This window comes from Eubalaena glacialis, chromosome 12 (genome assembly GCF_028564815.1).
Source record: "Eubalaena glacialis isolate mEubGla1 chromosome 12, mEubGla1.1.hap2.+ XY, whole genome shotgun sequence".
In the NCBI taxonomy this organism is placed as follows: Eukaryota; Metazoa; Chordata; class Mammalia; order Artiodactyla; family Balaenidae; genus Eubalaena; species Eubalaena glacialis.
In genome coordinates, this window is record NC_083727.1 from 100924386 (window position 1) to 100946984 (window position 22599).

At 36.3% G+C, this 22599-nt stretch overlaps 1 long non-coding RNA gene across 1 annotated transcript in view; it reads right to left on the reverse strand.

The window, feature by feature from the left end:
* The window catches only part of LOC133102591 (uncharacterized), a 334490-nt gene that overhangs the window by 295193 nt on the left and 16698 nt on the right, over window positions 1-22599 (reverse strand). The window lies entirely within an intron of this gene.

Below are 22599 nucleotides of genomic sequence, written 5' to 3' on the forward strand. Positions count from 1 at the left end.
AAGAAGGAAACCTGGAATCAGGTAGAAAATTTATTATTAATATTATCAGAAAGATAAATTATTCCATCCATAAAAACAAAAACCACCAAGAAAGGGAATGACCCAAAAATAAGAAAGGGCACTTGGAAATTAAAATATCAGTCATAAAAAAATCCAATTAAAAATCTAGAAGACACAGTAAACAAAATCTCTCAGAATATAAAAATGATTAGACAAAGAGTTGGGAAATAATTGAGAAAAGGGACCTACAGGATTAATCCATCAGGACTAACATCTGAATAATAGGAGTTACAGAAAGGTGGAACAGAAACAACTGGAGAGGAGAAATTCATCAAAAGAGAATTATATAACGAAATATACAAGGACTTGAGGACATGAGTTTACAGAGGACATGAGTTTACAATGTCCCACTGATTACTCAACACCATTAAGGAGAAAAGACTATTTATGGCACATCTTGATGACATTTTAGAGTGCCAGAGATAAAGAGAAGAATCTAAAATCTTCCAGAGTAAAAATCTGGTCACATACAGAACACCTGTATTTAGAATGAAATTCAATGCATTCAAAATGTTGAGGAAAAATTACTTTAACTTAAAATAGAATATTCAGCAAAAGTATTAATCAAATGTGAGGGGAAAGGGAAATTTTGGATATGCACTAAATTTTAAAAGTTGTCCTGAGAGACCTTCAAGATGGTGGAGGAGTAAGACGTGGAGATCACCTTCCTCCCCACAAATACATCAGAAATACATCTACATGAGGAACAACTCCTACAGAACACCTACTGAATGCTGGTAAAAGACCTCAGACTTCCCAAAAGGCAAGGAACTCCCCATGTACCTGGGTAGGGAAAAGAAAAATGAAAAAACAGAGACAAAAGAATAGGGATGGGACATGCACCTCTGGGAGAGAGCTGTGAAGGAGGAAGGGTTTCCACACACTAGGAAGCCCCTTCGCGGGCGGAGACTGTGGGTGGCAGAGGGGGGAAGCTTCAGAGCCACGCCGGAGAGCGCAGCAACAGGGGTGCAGAGGGCACAGCGGAGAGATTCCCGCACAGAGGATCAGTGCCGACCAGCACTCCTCAGCCCGAGAGGCTTGTCTGATCACCTGCCAGGGCGGTGGGGGCTGGGAGCTGAGGCTCGGGCTTCGGAGGTCAGACCACAGGGAGAGGGGTCCCAGGACACTGCAAGCCAGAAGGGTTGGCTGCATGAACACGGCCAAAAGGAGGCTCATGCACCACAGCTAGCCAGGAGGGAGTCCAGGAAAAAGTCTGGACCTGCCTAAGAGGCAAGAGACCATTGTTTCAGAGCACCATCTAAACGAGCTCCAGAGATGGGTGCGACCCACGGCTATCAGCGCGGACCCCAGAGACGGGCATGAGACGCTAAGGCTGCTGCTGCCGCCACCAAGAAGCCTGTGTGCAAGCACAGGTCACTATCCACACCTCCCCTTCTGGGAACCTGTGCAGCCCACCACTGCCAGGGTCCCGTGATCCAGGGACAACTTCCCCGGGAGAACGCACGGTGCGCCTCAGGCTGGTGCAACGTCATGCTGCCCTCTGCCGCCGCAGGCTCACCCCGCATTCCATACCCCTCCCTCCGCCCGGCCTGAGTGAGCCAGAGCCCCCGAATCAGCTGCTCCTTTAACCCCATCCTGTCTGAGCGAAGAACAGACACCCTCAGGCGACCTACATGCAGAGGCGGGGCCAAATCCAAGGCTGAACCCTGGGAGCTGTGGGAACAAAGAAGAGAAAGGGAAACCTCTCCCAGCAGCCTCAGGAGCAGCAGATTAAATCTCCACAATCAACTTGACGTACCCTGCATCTGTGGAATACCTGAATAGACAACGAGTCATCCCAAAATTGAGGCGGTGGACTTTGGGAGCAACTGTACACTTGGGGTTTGCTTTCTACATCTAATTTGTTTCTGGTTTTATGTTTATCTTAGTCTAGTTTTTAGAGTTTATTATCATTGGTAGATTTGTTTACTGATTTGGTTGCTCTCTTCCTCCTTTTTTTCTAAATAGATATATGTATATTTTTGCTTTTTCTCTTTTTGTGAGTGTGTATGTGTATGCTTCTTTCTGTGATTTTGTCTGTATAGCTTTGCATTTACCATTTTGTCCTGGGGTTCTGTCTGTCCGTTTCTTTTGTGTTTTTTTTGTATTTTTAGTATAGTTTTTAGTGCTTGATATCCTTGGTGGATTTGTTTTTTGGTTTGGTTGCTCTCTTCTTTCTTTCTTTTTTTCATTTTAAATAATTTTTTATTTTTTTTATTTTAATAACTTTCTTTCATTTTACTTTATTTTTTCTTTCTTTCTTTTTTTCTGCCTTTTCTTCTGAGATGTGTGGCTAACAGGGTCTTGCTGCTCCAGCCAGGTGTCAGGCCTCTGCCTCTGAGGTGGGAGAAGCGAGTTCAGGACATTGTTATACCAGAAACCTCCTGACTCCACGTAATATCAAAAGGCAAAAGCTCACCCAGAGATCTCCATCTTAACACTAATACCCAGCTCCACTCAACGACCAGCGAGCTAAAGTGCTGGACACCCTATGCCACACAACTAGCAAGACAGGAACACAACCCCACCCATTAGCAGAGAGGATGCCTAAATTCATAATAAGGTCACAGAAACCCCAAAACACACCACCGGATGTGGTCCTGCCCACCAGAAAGACAAGATCCAGCCTCATCCACCAGAACACAGGCACCAGTGCCCTCCACCAGGAAGCCTACACAACCCACTGAACCAAACTTAGCCACTGGGGGCATACACCAAAAACAATAGACACTAGAAAACTGCAGCCTGCGAAAAGGAGACCCCACACACAGTAAGTTAAGCAAAATGAAAAGACAAAGAAATACATAGCAGATGAAGAAGCAAGGCAAAACCCCACCAGACCAAACAAATGAAGAGGAAATAGGCAGTCTACCTGAAAAAGAATTCAGAGTAATGATAGCAAAGATGATCCAAAATCTTGGAAATAGAATTCAGAACATATAAGAAACGTTTAACAAGGACCTAGAAGAACTAAAGAGCAAACAAACAATGATGAACAACACAATAAATGAAATTAAAAATTCTCTAGAAGGAATCAATAGCAGAATAACTGAGGCAGAAGAATGGTTAAGTGACCTCGAAGATAAAATAGTGGAAATAACTACCACAGAGCAGAATAAAGAAAAAAGACTGAAAAGAATTGAGGACAGTCTCAGAGACCTCTGGGACAACATTAAACACACCAACATTTGAATTATAAGGGTCCCAGAAGAAGAAGAGAAAAAGAAACGGACTGAGAAAATATTTGAAGAGATGATAGTTGAAAACTTCCCAAATATGGAAAAAGAAATAGTCAGTCAAGTCCTGGAAACGCAGAGAGTCTCATACAGGATAAATCCAAGCAGAAACATGACAAGACATATATTAATCAAACTACCAAAAATTAAATACAAAGAAAAGATATTAAAAGCAGCAAGGGAAAAACAACAAATAACATACAAGGGAATTCCCATAAAGTTAACAGCTGATTTTTCAGCAGAAACTCTGCAAGCCAGAAGGGAGTGGCAGGACATATTTGAAGTGATGAAAGGGAAAAACCTACAAGCAAGATTACTCTACCAAGCAAGGATCTCATTCAGATTTGACAGAGAAATTAAAACCTTTACAGACAAGCAAAAGCTAAGGGAATTCAGCACCACCAAACCAGCTTTACAACAAATGCTAAAGGAACTTCTCTAGGCAGGAAACACAAGAGAAGGAAAAGACCTACAAAAAAAAATCCCAAAACAATTAAGAAATGGTAATAGGAACATACATATGGATAACTATCTTAAATGTAAAGGGATTAAATGCTCCAACCAAAAGACATAGACTAGCTGAATGGATACAAAAAAAAGACCTGTATATATGCTGTCTGCAAGAGACCCACTTCAGACGTAGGGACACATACAGATTGAAAGTGAGGGGATGGAAAAAGATATTCCATGCAAATGGAAATCAAAAGAAAGCTAGAGTAGCAATTCTCAACTCAGACAAAATAGACTTTAAAATAAAGACTATTACAAGAGACAAAGAAGGACAATACATAATGATCAATGGATCAGTCCAAAAAGAAGATATAACAATTGTAAATATTTATGCACCCAACATAGGAGCACCTCAATACATAAGGCAAATGCTAACAGCCACAAAGGGGAAATCGGCAGTAACACAATCATAGTAGGGGGTTTTAATACCCCACTTTCACCAATGGACAGATCATCCAAAATGAAAATAAATAAGGAAACACAAGCTTTATATGATACATTAAACAAGATGGACTTAATTGATATTTATAGGACAATGCAAACAAAAACAACAGAATAAAATTTTTTCTCAAGTGCTCATGGAACATTCTCCAGGATAGATCATATGTTGGGTCACAAATCAAGCCTTGGTAAATTTAAGAAAATTGAAATCATATCAACTATCTTTTCTGACCACAATGCTATAAGACTAGATATCAATTACAGGAAGAAATTTGTAAAAAATACAAACACATGGAGGCTAAACAATACTCTACTAAATAACCAAGAGATCACAGAAGAAATCAAAGAGGAAATCAAAAAAAACCTAGAAACAAATGACAATGAAAACACGACAACCCATAACCTCTGGGATGCAGCAAAAACAGTTCTAAGAGGGAAGTTTATAGCAATACAATCCTACCTCAAGAAACAAGAAACATCTCAAATAAACAACCTAACCTTACACTAAAACCATTAGAGAAAGAAAAACAAAAAAAACCCAAAGTTAGCAGTACGAAAGAAATCATAAAGATCAGATCAGAAATAAATGAAAAAGAAATGAAGGACATGATAGCAAATATCAATAAAACTAAAAGCTGGTTCTTTGACAAGATAAACAAAACTGATAAACCATTAACCAGACTCATCAAGAAAAAAAGGGAGAAGACTCAAATCAATAAAATTAGAAATGAAAAAGGAGAAGTAACAACTGACACTGCAGAAATACAAAGGATCCTGAGAGATTACTACAAGCAACTCTATGCCAACAAAGTGGACAACCTGGAAGAAACGGACAAATTCTTAGAAAAGCACAACCTTCTGAGACTGAACCAGGAAGAAATACAAAATATAAACAGAACAATCACAAGCACTGAAATTGAAACTGTGATTAAAAATCTTCCAACAAACAAAAGCCCAGGACCAGATGGCTTCACAGGCGAATTCTATCAAACATTTAGAGAAGAGCTAATACCTATCCTTCTCAAACTCTTCCAAAATATAGCAGAGGGAGGAACACTCCCAAACTCATTCTACGAGGTCACCATCACCCTGATACCAAAACCAGACAAAGATGTCACAAAGAAAGAAAACTACAGGCCAATGTCACTGATGAACATAGATGCAAAAATCCTCAACAAAATACTAGCAAACAGAATCCGACACCACATTAAAAGGATCAAACATACATGATCAAGGGGGGTTTACCCCAGGAATGCAAGGATTCTTTAATACATGCAAATCAATCAATGTGATAAACCATATTAACAAATTCAAGGAGAAAAAACATATGATCATCTCAATAGAAGCAGAAAAAGCTTTTGACAAAATTCAACACCAATTTATGATAAAAACTCTCCAGACAGTGGGCATAGAGGGAACCTACCTTGACTTAATAAAGGCCATATATGACAAACCCACAGCCAACATCATTCTTAATGGTGAAAACTGAAACCATTTCCTCTACGATCAGGAACAAGACAAGGGTGCCCACTCTCACCACTGTTATTCAACATAGTTTTGGAAGTTTTAGCCATGGTAAGCAGAGAAAAAAAAGAAATAAAACGAATTCAAATCGGAAAAGAAGAAGTAAAACTGTCACTGTTTGCAGATGACACGATACTATACATAGAGAATCCTAAAGATGCTACCAGAAAACTACTAAATCTAATCAACAAATTTGGTAAAGTAGCAGGATACAAAATTAATGCACAGAAATCTCTTGCATTCCTATACACTAATGATGAAAAATCTGAAAGAGAAATAAAGGAAACACTCTCATTTACCACTGCAACAAAAAGAATAAAATACCTAGGAATAAACCTACCTAAGGAGACAAAAGACCTGTATGCAGAAAACTATAAGACACTGATGAAAGAAATTAAAGATGATACCAACAGATGGAGAGATATACCATGTTCTTGGATTGGAAGAATCCACATTGTGAAAATGACTATACTACCCAAAGCAGTCTACAGATTCAATGCAATCCCTATCAAAATACCAATGGCATTTTTCACAGAAGTAGAAAAAAATTTTTTCACAGTTTGTGTGGAAACCCAAAAGACCCTGAATAGCCAAAGCAATCTTGAGAAAGAAAAATGGAGCTGAAGGAATCAGGCTCCCTGACTTCAGACCATAGTACAAATCTACAGTAATCAAGACAGTACGGTACTGGCACAAAAACAGAAACATAGATCAATGGAACAGGAATAGGAAGCCCAGAGATAAACCCATGCACATTTGGTCACCTTATCTTTGACAAAGGATGCAAGAATATACAATGGAGAAAAGACAGCCTCTTCAATAAGTGGTGCTGGGCAAACTGGACAGCTACATGTAAAAGACTGCAATTAGAACACTTCCTAACACCATACACAAAAATAAACTCAAAATGGATTAAAGACCTAAATATAAGGCCAGACACTATCAAACTCTTAGAGGAAAACATAGGCAGAACACGCTATGACATCAATCACAGCAAGATCCTTTTTGACCCACCCCCTAGAGAAATGGAAATAAAAACAAAAATAAACAAATGGGACCTAATGAAACTTCAAAGCTCTTGCACAGCAAAGGAAACCATAAACAAGACAAAAAGCCCTCAGAATGGGAGAAAATATTTGCAAATGAAGCAACTGACAAAGGATTAATCTCCAAAATATATAAGCAGCTCATGCAGCTCAATATCAAAAAAACAAACAACCCAATCCAAAAATGGGCAGAAGACCTAAATAGACATTTCTCCAAAGAATATATACAGATTGTCATCAAACACATGAAAGGATGCTCAACATCACTAATCATTAGAGAAATGTAAATCAAAACCACAATGAGGTATCACCTCACACCAGTCAGAATGGTCATCATCAGAAAATCTACAAACAATACATGCTAGAGAGGGTGTGGAGAAAAGGGAACCCTCTTGCACTGTTGGTGGGAATGTAAATGGATACAGCCACTATGGAGAACAGTATGGAGGTTCCTTAAAAAACTAAAAATAGAACTATCATATAACCCAGCAATCCCACCACTGGGCATATACCCTGAGAAAACCATCATTCAAAAAGAGACATGTACCACAATGTTCATTGCAGCACTATGTACAATAGCCAGGACATCTAAGCAACTTAAGTGTCCTTTGACAGATGAATGGATAAAGAAGATGTGGCACATATATACAATGGGATATTACTCAGCCATAAAAAGAAATGAAACTGAGTTATCTGTAGTGAGGTGGATGGACCTAGAGTCTGTCATACAGAGTGAAGTAAGTCAGAAAGAGAAAAACAAATACTGTATGCTAACACATATAGATGGAACATTAAAAAAAGAAAAGGTTCTGATGAACCTAGACGCAGGACAGGAATAAAGATGCAGATGTAGAGAATGGACTTGAGTACACTGTGGCAGGGGGGAAGGGGAAGTTGGGATGAAGTGAGAGAATAGAATTGTCATATATACACTACTAAATGTAAAATAGATAGCTAGTGGGAAGCAGCTGTGTAGCACAGGGAGATCAGCTCCATGCTTTGTGACCTCTTAGAGGGGTGGGATAGGGATGGTGGGAGGGAGACGCAAGAGGGAGGGGATATGGGGATATATGTATACATATAGCTGATTCACTTTGTTATACAGCAGAAACTAACACAACATTGTAAAGCAATTATACTCCAATAAAGATGTAAAAAAAAAAAGAAGGGTATTGGGCTGGAAAATAAAGCATGGGGAAAAAAATTAAGACACCAATTCTAAGAGCCTTAGTTTGATGGGAAATCAACAGATAATATGGAGGAAAATGCCAGAAGAAACAGCTGAAAGAAATATAAAAATGTTTGACTCTGAAAAAGTAGAGTGGGGATTTGAGGGGGCAGGCAGAGGACAACAGTTCAATATACTATTTGATTTTTCACATGCATGAATTATTTTGAAAAATATGTGAGTATGAATCAAGCAGTCAAACTCTGTATTTTCAAGGAATATTTGTGCCATTTGCTCTTAGTGAAAATGGATGATGAACACATTTTACAAAAACAGTATAACTTGTGACTTTATTCAATTGTGCCACTCATTCTGCATTGGTCAACATCTATCAAAAATATCTTTGCACTATAGAGGATGTAATAACACTTCAGATTTAAGGAAGTGTCCTTTTGAAATTATATTTTATCTACCCATATTTAAATTTAAACAAACAAAAGAGAATTTTCAGTTTCCCTGTGATACTTTCAGTTTTGATTTATCCAAACAGATGCAAATATTCTTACATTTGGATAATGACAGACTTATTCATTGCTCTGAGCTAAATTTCTTGAACTACAAAAAGGTAGAATAAAGTCTTCAGTTAGGAAAGTGAAAAACATCAAACTGTTAGGGAGAAATTTCTTTGCTCAGATTGGTGAGAAAGGGAAAAACTATAAAGACCATGCAATTTACAGAGAAATTAGCATTTTATTATTTTTTAAAACATGGTATCTTCTTTAAAATCTAAATAGTGACTAAATAATATCATACTTATCTAAAAATTATTTGTTTAAACTGTGCAATTATTTCTTGTCATACAACTTTTTTGACTGTTGGGTTTTGTTTTTTTTTTTCCTGAAGAAAAATCTCATGTATTTCAGCGAACTAATTTGTAAGCCAAGCACTCCATTCCTCTCTCAATTGTTCAGACAAATCCCCAATGGCCTCCCTGCATTATATTAGCAGAAGTTAATATTTCATGACTCATTAGTGCACGGAAGTAAGTGAAGGATCTCAGCCCAGTAATGTAAAGAGAGAAGCAATGGGGTGTGTCCAATTTTGTTAACTCCACAATGTGTCTGTAGAGCTCAACCAAAAGATATGAACTGAAGATTAAACATAACCATGAAGGAATTGACAGACAAGGAAAAAAGGAAGGAAGAAAAGAAGGAGGGAGGGAGGGAGAGAGTGAGGGAGGGAAGGAAGGAAGGAAGGAAGGAAGGAAGGAAGGAAGAAAGAAAGAAAGAAAGAAGGAAGGAAGGAAGGAAGGAAGGAAGGAAAGGAAGGAAGGCAGAAAGAAAGAAAGAAAGAAAGAAAGAAAGAAAGAAAGAAAGAAAAGAAGGAAGGGAGGGAGGGAGGAAGGAAGGAAGGAAGAGAGACAGAGAAAGAGAAAGAAAGGAAACAAAGAAAGAAACAAAGAAAGAAAGAAACAAAGAAAGGAGAGAGGGAGGGAGGGAGGAAGAAAAAAAAGATTTTTTAGCAGAAAGAGCTAGGCCAACTTAAACTTTTCTCACTTTTTAGTAGGTTAACAATATCTATCTTTATCTGTAGGCCAGACTTCTGCTGCAGCTCTACTGTACTTCATGTTTACAAGCCCTCCTTTGCCTCTCTGAGCCATAATAGTATTTTCATAGTTGAATCCTTATATTCAGATGATTTCATATTTGAGTCCTTACATTTAGGTGACCTCTTTATCTGCATTAAAGGGTTTTCTAACCAAGAGGAGGATGTGCATACCCCCAGGAAAAGCACAAGACAATCCTTTGGGGGATATGTAAAGAAAAATATTAGAATTTCCATTTCTATTTTTTCTAAAAATAAAAACTAAAATGAGTCTATATTTAATATATGGATTATCACTGCATCCTTGTTCAGTAAGTAGGGTGTCAGAGGCCTCAAATCTCATACAGTGAGCAAAATGTCCTGAAGGAAGTGTGAAGGATCCAGGCACAGAGGGCTAAATGGTGGTGCCCTCATGCATTTATTCTCTGATTTCAGTATGCACACCCTAGAATGGTTTACAAGAGACCAGTTAGGAGGATTTGCAGATTATATTGTTGAGTTTTGTCTAAACTAACCTTCACACGAAGGACAAATTACCTTAAAATATTCCCACAAAGGCACTACATGTTAAAGATAATACTAGTGATACAAAGATGTAAGTGAACAAGAAAATGGCATCATGGAAAGTTCTACTCCTGGTATAAGTTCTTCATTGGTCATATAATGAGGTTAAAAACAAAGATGACCTAATTAGAGCAGATAAAGAGTTGGTCAAAAAATTTGAAATTAACAATCAACAATTTAAATTATATCCACAATCATTCAATTACAAATGTTTTTGTGTATATATTCTTTCTTATGATATTTAGTCATTGATAACATACAGCTCTTACAATTAACCTGACATTTTTAAACATTTTCATTCCCCTTTGCCTTATTCTTTTAAATTTTTATTTTGTTTTTTAATGTATGAAAGATAATAGCATTATTCATTATAGTTATTTTTTATTTATTATAAAGGCAGGTTAATGGATTGATTAACAGCATGAACGTGGAACCAGACTGCCAAGCTTTGCTACTTACTACTGTTTTAACATGGACAATTTATTTAATCTCTCTTTGCCTCAACTTCTTTGTATGTGAAATGGTAATAATAATAGTACCTATTTCATAGTATTGTTATGAAGAAAAATTAGTTAAAATTTGTGAAACTCTAACAGTGCATTCAACATAGTAAATTCTATATAAGTACCATTAAACTAAATTAAAACATTAATATTTTAAGAAATTTATGTTTGGGATATATGCTCAACTATTTTTACAGATATGTGTATGCAGTCAACAAAGTTTGAAGCCCTCTGTTCTAGAGAATTCTTGTGTCACATTTATGTTACTTGAGAACTCAAAGGTGGTCATAGTTTATTAGTAGAAAATTCCTATTGCATTTGTTTAATTTAAGCCAAGAAGAAAACATATTTATAATTTCACATAGAGATCTACTCCTTCCTTTTCAAAATCATCAAAGAAGACCAGAAATAAGGTGATTAAAATAAACAAGTTAGATACCATTTACACGTGGCTAATAAAATACCATGCCTAGGATTCCCAAAAGAATCACTTTATCAACTGTAGCTTATGTAAATGTTCATATTGGTTCATATTCTCTGAGCATCAAAAACTGATCCTGGGGGACATGCAGGAGCTATCAGCTTTCCCAGATAATAAAAAATCAGCAGATCTGACACTTCAGATAACTAAGAGTTATTGATGGCCAAAGATGGACAGGCTGTTTGTGACTCCTGCCTCAGAAGTCCAGTGGTGGCCATGTATGCAAATTACTGCAAAGCAATGAGACAAATGTTCAAAATGAAACATAAAAATGGCATTTTGAGCATGACTAGCTGAAACTAGGAGCCTGAAAAAGGGCTTTTTCAAGGATCTATGTACCAGTTTAGATGGCTACCAGTATAATTTAGTGGTATCACTACAGTGTGTTGGGCCAAGCTATGCATATTAGCACACAGCAAGAGATTAACAAGATTGGAAGAATTAATATTGTTAAAATGTCCATTTTACAGTCTACAGATTCAAATCAATTCCTATCAAAATTCCAATGGCATTTTTCACAGAAATAGAAAAAACAATCCTAAAATTTGTAAGAAACCACAAAAGACCCAGAATAACAAAAGCAATCTGGAGAAAGAAAAACAAAACTGAAGGCATCACACTTCCTAATTTCAACTATATTTTAAAGCTATGGTAATCAAAACAGCATGGTATTGACATAAAAATAGACATATAGCTCAATGGAATAGAATATTGAGCCCAGAAATAAACATACTTGACATATATATGGTCAATTAATTTATGACAAAGGAGCCAAGAATATACAACGCACAAAGGATAGTCTCTTCAATAAATCGTGCTGGAAAAACTGGACAGCCACATGCAAAAGAATGAAACTGGACCACTCTCTTACACCAAACACAAAAATGAACTCAAACTGAATTAAAGACTTGAATATAAGACCTGAAATCATAAAACTTCTAGGAGAAAACATAGGGGGTAAGCTCCTTGACATAGGACTTGGCAATGATTTTTGGATTTGACACCAAAAGCAAAGGCAACAAAAGCAAGAAATAAATAAGTGGAGTTACATCAAACTTAAAATCTTCTGCATAGCAAAGGAAACTATCAACAAAATGAAAAAGCAACCTACCAAATGGGAGAAAATATTTGTAAATTATATATCTGATAAGGGGGTACTATCCAAAATATAAACAATGGATATAACTCAGTAGCAAAAGATCAAACAATTTCATTTAAGAACAGGCAGAAAAACTGAACAAACTTCCAAAGAAGACATATTAATAGTCAACAGGTTCTTGAAAAGGTGTTAACATCACTAATCATAAGGGAAATACAAATCAAAACTACAATGAGATATCACCTCACACCTATTAGAATGGCTATCATCCAAAAGACAAGCAATAAGAGCTATGTGCATCCCCATGTTCACTGCAGCATTATATACAATAGCCAAGACACAGAAACAACATGTGTCTATTCATGTACGAGTGGATAAAGAAGATGTTATATACATAATGGAATATTAGTAAGCCATGAAATAGAAGGAAATCCTGCCATTTGCAACAACATGGATGGATCTTAAGGACATTAGGCTAAGTTAAATAAGTCAGACAGAGAAAGCAAAAACTGTATGATCTCACTTATATGTGGAATCTATCAATAAAAAAAAATGAACTCATAGAAACATAGAACAGATTGATTGGTAGTTGCCAGAAGAATTGGGGTGGTGTGTGGGAGAAATGGGTGAAGATGATCAAAAGGCACAAACTTCCAGTTATAAGATAATTAAGTTCTGGGGATGTAATGTACAGCATGGTGGCCATAGTTAACAATAATGTATTGTATATTTGGAAGTTGCTGAGAGTACATCTTAAAAGCTCTCATCACAAGAAAAAGAATTGTAACTTCATGAGGTGATGAATGTTAACCAAACTTATTGTGGTAATCATTATGTTGTATACTTTAAAAATAATACAGTGTTATATATCAATTATATCTCAATAAGACTGGGAAAGAAAAAAAAGAAAATGTGGTATATACATACAATATGGAATATTACTCAGCCTTAAAAAAGAATGAAATCCTGCCATTTGCAACAGTACGGATGAACCTGGAGGACATTCTGCTAAGTGAAATAAGCCAGATGTAGAATGACAAATACTTTATGATCTCATTTATATGCAGAATCTAAAATAGTCAAACTCATAGAAGTAGAGAGCAGAATAGTGGTTTCCAGAGGCTGGGGGGTGGGAAAATAGGAAGATGTCTCAAAGGCACAAAGTTTTAGTTATGCAAGGTTAATAAGTTCTGGAGATCTAATGTACAGCAATGTGACTATAGTTAACAATACTGTATTGTATACCTAAAATTTACTAAGAGGATAGACCTTAAGTGTTATCACCAAAAGAAAAAGGTAACTATATGAAGTGACAGATACGCTAATTAGCTTGATTATGGTGATCATTTAACAATGCATACATATATCAAAACATCTAGTTGCACACCTTAAATATATACAATTTTTATTTGTTAATAATATCTTAATTAACCTGAGGAGAAGAAAAGCAATGCGGTAATTTGATTTACTGTATAGAACAGGAAATTAAAATTTCAACTGTTAAATAGAACTCAACTCTATAAACACTTACTGAATATTTTCATATGCAATTCTGTAAAGTATGAAGATAAATTAGGTCCTGCCATAGAGAAACTTACTGAGAGAAAATGGGGAGAAAGAAAAATTAAGAAAGAGAAGGAGAGGGAGAAATTATACTCGAAGACAGGAAACAGGGAGTTGAAGTCAATAGCAAGTTATGTGAGGAATTAGTTCTGCCTGAGAGAATTACGGCTAGAGCACCAGGGGAGGTACAGGTAGAGTGGAGACAGAATGTGGTCCAGACAGGGCTGAAAGCCAGGGAAAGAAATTCCATCTAGTATACATAATCAGACATTAGTGAACAAACAGAAGGGCATTAGGAGCCAAGCCAGAAGACAAAGTATCTAAGGAGCAAAGTGGAATTCAGTCAAGAGAGTCTCAAGTAAAAGAGTAAAAGAAAGATACAGCAACAGGAACAGAAAGGCAGGTGTAGGCATGATTTACAGGACTCTGGCCCGTGTCAAGACTGTCCCTCAAGGCCAGAGTTACCACAGTAATTCAGTTACCAACTGCATAGAACTGACAGGAAGAAATTGTGAAGAAAAAGAAGAGCAAAAGTGTACACAGCTGAGAAGGTCTTTGAGTTGGAGGTGTCTTTTACTTGAAAGACACTTCTGTTTTTGAGATCTAGAAGTCCATCTTTCCTTTTACTGGCCTCCCTCCAAGGCCCTAGCCGCAGTATTATTGACAAACCAGACTATTTTCCATTGATCAAACACAGAATATTCTTTCAAGTCTCCAAATTTTTCCTTAGGCTGTTTTCTGTGCCTGAAAACACCTCTTCCTCCTTGAAGGCCAAGTACCCAAATACAACAGTTGAACTGAATCAAAGTCTTTTGATTACACTGGTTTTTCCTTTGGCAAAACTCAAATTAGTGTCCCCACTGAGGTAGGTATAGCAAAGTAAACAGAAGCTAAAGAGAAAACTGTCCACTAAGGATCAAAATCCCAAGAAAGGACTCCTGTGATCTCAATGAAATGGCTCCCTAAGTTGGGTTCCTCTCATAAAGAAAGTGAAATATCCTTAGTAGGAGACTGAGGAAGCAGGAGTATCCCCAATTCCTTGTAGTTCCAAAAGCCTGAGGCACTTTCTGCACCTCAGATCCACATCAAGGACCTGGCATTTAACACCCACTGGGCCATTTCCCCAAACCACCAACTTATCATTGCCCTTTTCAGATGGGGCACCCTAGTGTTACTTACTTCCCAGGCAAACTCTGTGGAAACACCACATTAATCATTTCACATATTCTCAGGGTTGATAGCACTGGCTGAGTTTGAGTTTCAGACCTCAAAAAACTGAGTTTTTAGATTTTTCCACAGTTATATGAGAAACTGCTTTTTAAGGCTAGTAAAATGAAAGCATAATTAGTTTGCTGAAACTGTCCAATATCAGTGATTTCCTTCAGAATTTGTGGAAATAGTTTAAGACTCTGAAGTAACAGGCAATATTGATAGATTCCTCCACTATGAGAAGCTGCCCAGGAAAGAACTATAAATGATACTGAAGGATACTCACTGGGAAGCTTGCTGGGGAACTGTGAGTGGAGCCATGTTGCTCATTGAGGCTGCATGGGTAAGTACTGGTACATCATGGGTATGTCGAATAGAAAAAGACAGGGGTCTGAATATAAAGATTGTGAAACTAGGACCACAAGCAGAATGATAATGCAGTTTCTTTTAAAAATAAAAAATTTTTAAACTCCTATTCAAGAATATTTCATTGCTAACTCTTTAACAAAATCTGGTAAAATGTTAATATAATACTATTAAATTAAAAATAAATTTTTGTTGTAACACTATGAAATATTTAAAGAAGTATTAAGTAACTAGGGAAATAAAAGATCAAAAAATGTTAATACATACACTTGAAATAATAAACATGTAATGAATAGAAATAAACTCTATTATATTTTTTGATTGGTTAATAACAAAGTTTAAATGGTCAGAAAGCAATGAACATAAAACTACAAAATTCAAATTTAAAATAATAATAGCAATCATACCCTACGATTTCATCTTAAATTATGGCTGGTAATTGTTACTTATTGACATGTTCTAATAACTGCCAATTTGCAGGTCTCAAAGTTCAGTTTGACCACTGTTAGAATGACAAAAAACCAGAACACTGACACCAAATGCTGAGGAGGATGTGGAGCAACAAGGACTCTCACTCATTGCTGGTGGGAATGCAAAATGGTACAGCCACTTTGGAAGACAGTTTGGTGATTTCTTCCAAAGCTAGACATACTCTTAACATATGACCCAGCAATAGCACTCCTTGGCATCTACTCAAAGGAGTTGAAAACTTATGTCCATACAAAAATCTGCACATAGATGTTTATAGCAGCCTTATTCATAATTGCCAAAACTTGGAAGCAACAAAGATATCCTTCAGTAGGTGAATGGAAAAGAAACTGTAGTACCTCCAGATAATGGAATATTATTCAGCGCTAAAAAGAAATGAGCCATCAAGCCATGAATAGACATGGAGGAAACTTAAATACATATTACTAAGGTGAGAAAAGCCAATCTGTAAAGGCTACATACTAAAGGACTCCCAACTCTATGACATTCTGGGAAAGGCAAAACTTTGGAGACAGGGGTTGAGGAGGTGGGCGGGATGAATAGGTGGAGCAAAGAGGCTAGTGAGGGCAGTGAAGCTACTTTGTAGGATACTATAACGACATGTTATTATACATTATACTTTTGTCAAAACCCGTAGAACAACAACCACAAAAAGCCCATACAACACAAAGAGTGAATCCTAATGTAAACCATGGGCTTTGGGTTACTGTGAGAAGCCAATATAGGTTTATCAATTGTAACAAATACACCACTGTTGTGCAGGATGTTGATGGGGGGGAGGTTCTGTGTGAGAGACCAGGGGGTAATGGGAATTCTCTGTGCTTTCTGCTCAATTTTGCTGTGAACCTAAAACTGCTCTAAGAAAAATAAAGTCTATTTTAAAAATTCCAGCTATATAACAGGTTTGTAATATGCCTATAAATTCATATATGTTTAATTGCACATTTTATTGGGTTTAAGATACATGATGTGGTAAAACAAAGCTATGCACCTTACTTTATCTCAAGAGATAAAGTCCACCGAATCCCAAGTCCTCAGTGTTTATTATTTTAGAAGAAATGCCATACTCCTTAGTATTCTAGAAAGTTAATATGGAGAATTGAAAGGCAGTTTTCTTAATCAAAAAGTAAGAGTTGAACAAGACCACATTTGTCACCTATGAAGTGTTTCTCCCATGGTAATTTATCCATTGGACTGTGGACCTCAGTTCTCCATGGATGACAACAAATCCACAGAAAGATTCTACATAGATAGATTCAATGCTTCCATTCCCACCTTGGCTGACAAGTGTGCAGTGTTGTCCATGTTCAGATGATCCCCTGGTGCTTACGGATTGATGTTAGGGACACTGAAGTTGTTTCAGAAAAGGTAAGTGCAAATTTAATATTAGAAAATTTCCCTCCAACTTCTCTTCACTATTTATCAGTACACAATCATTATGGGTCATCTTCACGTGTGGGCTTCTCAGATGCAGAGCGGCACAAAGCAATTTGTTCATCCTTTTGGAAAGCAGCAAAGGACATCGAGCCTATTGTCAATCTCATACCTAACTACACCCTGGAAAACCTAGCTCATCTCAGATTAATTTTCTAAGATTTAAAATAATGGTATACTCTAAAAAATAATCCAATCCAGTAACCCTTGGGAAAAAAACAGAAAGGAAATGGTTAATCTCTGGAAACATACCCTTTTAGTGGGGTCTACAGTGGGCAATAAAATACTCATATTTTTAAGATGCTAAAATAGTCTAAGAAATCCTGCTTTACTCTAGTAAGTCATAGCTCCACAAAATTCAGCAAAATTTTAATTTTTAGAGAGTTAGGCAGAGAAAAGTGAACGAAAATATAACACAGTATACGATTCCTTTAATAACGTTCCATTAAAAAGGAGGATGAACAGCCAAGGAAAATAATAATTGTGAGAAATTTGGCAATCCAAAATAGCTATTATATAATTGTGTTTATTATACTTCACTGGCTGATTCGTGTCTCTCTGAGAGGGAACATTTATAATCTCCTACTGCCATCTTATGTAATGTCTTGTCACTGCACAAAAGGAGGAATATACATTAAGGAAAACTAAAAGCACTTTCTGGAAGTTGTATATCAACCACATTTTCCACATAAAAATTAAATATCTATTTTTCCATTTCCCATTTATTTACAGCAGGATTTTTTTAAGTTTGGTCATTTAGCAAATTATTTATAATTCCTTTCCTATTAATTTCTTAAACTTTCTATTCTGGTCATATTTATTATCTCATATATAGTTTATTGTAAACTGAAATGCTATATAGCATTATATATTATTCAAATGCATGAGTAATGCAAAAGATGGAAATTAAATTGTATAAATAAAGCAGAAACAAAGCACAGTTCTACCTTTAAAGCAACAGAAGTCAACAGACTTTAACAAGTTTATCCTGAAACCAGTCAAGTAATAAGCCACCAATTTTATATAAAAGAATTTTAATTTAATGTGTAATTACAAACATATGCCAGCATTTTAATATAAAAATAACAATGCAAGTAGGCAAATTTGTATTTTTGTCTATAAATCCTGACAATTCTTTTTTATTACATCACTAGTCAATTACTATTCAGAAGACCATATAATGCAGTGCAATTTAGAAAGTTGTCAGTAGGAGAGTCTCCCCACTCTTATTTGACTATCTAATGCCAATATCCCAACTATTAGAGAAATATAACAAGTAGAAATGTGTTTATCCACAAGTAACAATAAAAATGCCAATTAACCATGGCTTAAACAATTAAAAGTTTGTCTACACAAGCAGGATATATTGCCTTTGATTCTATTTCTCAACAATGTCATCACTTCCTAAATTTCTTTCTAGATTCCCATTTCACCATCCTTGGTACACGGACCTTCATCCTCATGCTTGTCACATCATGATCACAAAATCGTTGCTATGGTTCCAAACAATAAATTAGCGCCAAGATTGGAACAAAGTAAAAAAAGGAAGTGCTAGATACATCTATTCTCCATATTCACATTATTAGTCTCATGGCCATTTCTAGCTGCAAGGGAAGCTGGAGAAGAGTTTTTAGTTCAGCACAGTCACTGTAAACAAAATTAGCAAGATACAAGGGAGAAATCTGTAGTGGGAAGAAACAAACAATATCTACCACAAGGAATGAGATTAACATTGATCTATAATTAAGACTTTAAGTTCAGATTGTAGGTTAAGCTGAAAGTAGAAGCTTCCCTCTCTTTCCAAACACATAATAATACTACGTAAAATGTTAGAGAAGAAAATAAATACTTGAAGCAAGTAAGGGAAATCTTCAAGTGCCGTAGACAAAGAGAACCAATAATAATGCTTATGAGCACTTCACAGAAGTAACTGGAATGAATATACCCAGAAGGCAGAAGTGGAGATGCCAGACCCAATGCACAGGCAAGAAGAGGCCTGGCCAGGAGAACATCTCCCACCAATGTAAAGACCCACACAGATATGGGCAGCGTACCCCAGGCCCAGGCCAAACCAGAATCTTTTGTAAGAAATCAGAGCACCTGGCCTGTGTTGCATGCAGATGTAGAGCCTGAGTTCTCACACAACCCACCCAGAGTAAAAATCCCAAGTAGAGAACTAATGGGAATGGTCTAGAATGGGTAAACCTTGTAGTACACTGTAACTGGCATCCGTAAAACCTCTTCAAAGGAACACTTCCATGACCCAGAGCACACAGAAGATAATTGCTGCAAAAGATGAAGTTGCTGGCAAATAAGGAAAAACGCACAAAGAAATGCCATCAGTGGCACAACAAATGGGAGAAATCATGCCCAGGGAGCCACTGTTACTAGAGAGGCTCAAAGGGTCTTTTCCAAAGCTGGTCTTTGTCAGACTCTTTCAACTTTAATAAATAAGCACCAAAAACATAATCCATACTAGCTCCTGGGGAGTTAAGAAAGGGGAACAAGAAAAAATGTTAAAGAAACAGAAAACTTGACTTGCCCTTTTCCTCCCATGGCCCTAAAATGAGCATACATGTCCTTCAGAGAAAAAAAAATGAAAGGGCTAAAGGACACAGAGTCATTTACAAGAACAAATCAATATAAAACCAACTGAATTTTAGAGAGCTAAGGTATAAAGAGCAGAGGTCGTACAATGGAAAATTGCAGACACACTCCCTATCCCTGCAGTTCTCCAAAACATCCTCACAAAGATGAACGTAGGAGACCCCCATAAGGGCATCAGCTAAGGAAAGCATCCTCAACAAGATGAATTATCGACTGAATTCTGAAAGATCTGTAGGGCTGGCGAAGAGACACACATTATCAGAATACTGCTGACTCATCTTTCTCTATCCACAGGCTTGTGTCCAGTCCTAATTTCATTGTATCACAAATTTAAATGAGTTTTAGAGAAACCGGAAAGATCCAAAAGATGTACAGATTTGCCCAGTAGATGGGGAATATCAGTATTAGGAGCAAAGATTGAATGGATTTGCTTCATTTCGCATAGAACATACAAGAGTGTCATGTTTAAATTCTTCTTTCAAACTATTTAAGGTTTTAAAGGAAATTAAGTTATTGTTCTCAGTGAGGAAAAAAGATCAAAACTGGAACAGGAATGATACTCAAAAAGTAGAATCTATGACTTTCAAGATAATAACCCCTGAAATCAGGTCAGGAACTAAACTTCCATTTCTAGACGTCTATTAAGAGTCACCCCTGATGGGATGATGGGTGATTTTCATTTTCTTCTCTGTATCTTGCTGGATTGTCTAAGTCAGTATTACCTTTTAAAAAAAAATAATATCAAAAAGTAAAAACTGAAATGCTAACTAACATAGTTTGGATCGTTGGTTGCTGGAAAAATGAGGGTGGAGAAGACGTGCAAGTCCCTCTAGGTCTTTTATTCTATAAGGAAAAAGTCCTTCCACAAATTAGGTTCTGTGTCAATAATTTTTGTTAGAGTATTAATTATCTTAATACAAAATCTAGAAATGTTAATATATTCAATCAGTTCTTCAACATCTAAGTGATAATTATTAAGATCTTAACTGTTCAATCACTTGACGGTTACTTAACTTCTTTAGCAAGAGGTATGGATGGTGCAGAAGGTAAGAGCCACAGCTTCCCCCTTCAAAATAAAAATTTTCAAAAGAAAAAGTCTAAAAGAGAAAAGACCACATTGTACTAATCATTTCAGGGGAAAAAAAAGAAAAGGAAAATAATAACAATTGTCCCACATACTCACCTTCCAAGTTTTTAAATAATTTTTTTTATATAGAGAAATAAGTATGACAATGAACATATAGGAATAGATTCTGAACAATGACCGTGTTCTTCATTATATAGTAAACTATAAAAATTGATCAACAAAGTTACAAAGGAACATAAATAAAATAACTCTTCCACAAATAGCAACAGACCACATAAAAACTAAACAAAGTTTAGTCATAGTGATATATAACATTTCTTGCTAAGACAATGACACATACAGGAATACATATCCATAACAGATCAGTTTTCAGCCTGGTTTCCTAGGATAAAAGTGACTATACAAATTACTGTTAAATCAATTTTAATGACCTAGTCAATTTAAACCAAATTAGGCCTAAAGCCACATAAGGCTCCCTTAGTTTCCTAGAGCTAACAGGGTTACTTACTAAATAAACCAAGTCATTCCTCTAATTCTATGTTTTGCAATGTTGGCCTGAACTTCCTAACCTCAATTCAGAGTACTGAATTCAGAGGACTAGGCTGAGGAAATTCTACTTTGATGCCATCCTATTCATGGTGCTAAGGGACACAGATATGGGAATTCAGAGATGGAAAGTTAAGAAATATTGGGCAACAAAGAAGAAAATACATACAAGAAATTGGTGCCTCTCTACCTGGCTACAAATCTGAATCTCCTCATGAGCCTTTTTTCAAAGTACCAGATCAATTAAAGCAGAATCTTTAAAACTTGAGCCCATGCTTTAAAAAAAAAAAAAAAAAAAATCACCAGATGATTCTAATACAGAGAAAGTATTAAAAAGCATAGCAATAGATGATATCAAGAAAACAATATATTCAGATTGAATGCATCCAAAACAGAGAATTGTGTTCCAAACCAAGAGTCAACTCCAAAGGGAATAACATAAATGATATTTTTTGAACCTCCAGAATACAAAGATGACAATTTATAGTAGCCAGGGCACCAAGAAATTATCTGAGGGGCTGATTGCTGAAATATTGAAAGAAAATAAAGCAAAAATTTGCTCTGGTGCCCTTACTCTTCAAGGGCTGTGAGTATAAATAGCTAATAAAATCAAGCAGTGGAGCTATTAAGCTCCTGGTACTTCTGTGCTAGGGAGAATCAGCAGTTAAAAAAAAAAAGTGTTTCCAGAATTAATACATCTGTTGTTCTTTGGGTGTTGTTACCAACCTCAAAGTAAAAAGCCTTGGAATCAACTGTATAAGCAATTTTTAAGGCATTCATCCAAATTTGGGTCATATGGAAACCCTAAATCTGTTTGCCAATAAGATTTATTTTTCAGCCTGAAAAATTAGGAAGAGAACTTTAGTGACCTTGAACTTTCACAAAAAGTTTTCTCAACTTTCTGATGACCCTCAGAATCAACAAACTTAGAGTGGATCAACAGTGCAAAATTAAAATTTAACCATTATGGGTGGAGATATAAAATATATATTTCAGGTAAACAACAAGGTATAAAGAATAACAAACACTTGTATACCCACTACGTAGCTTAAGTAAAATAC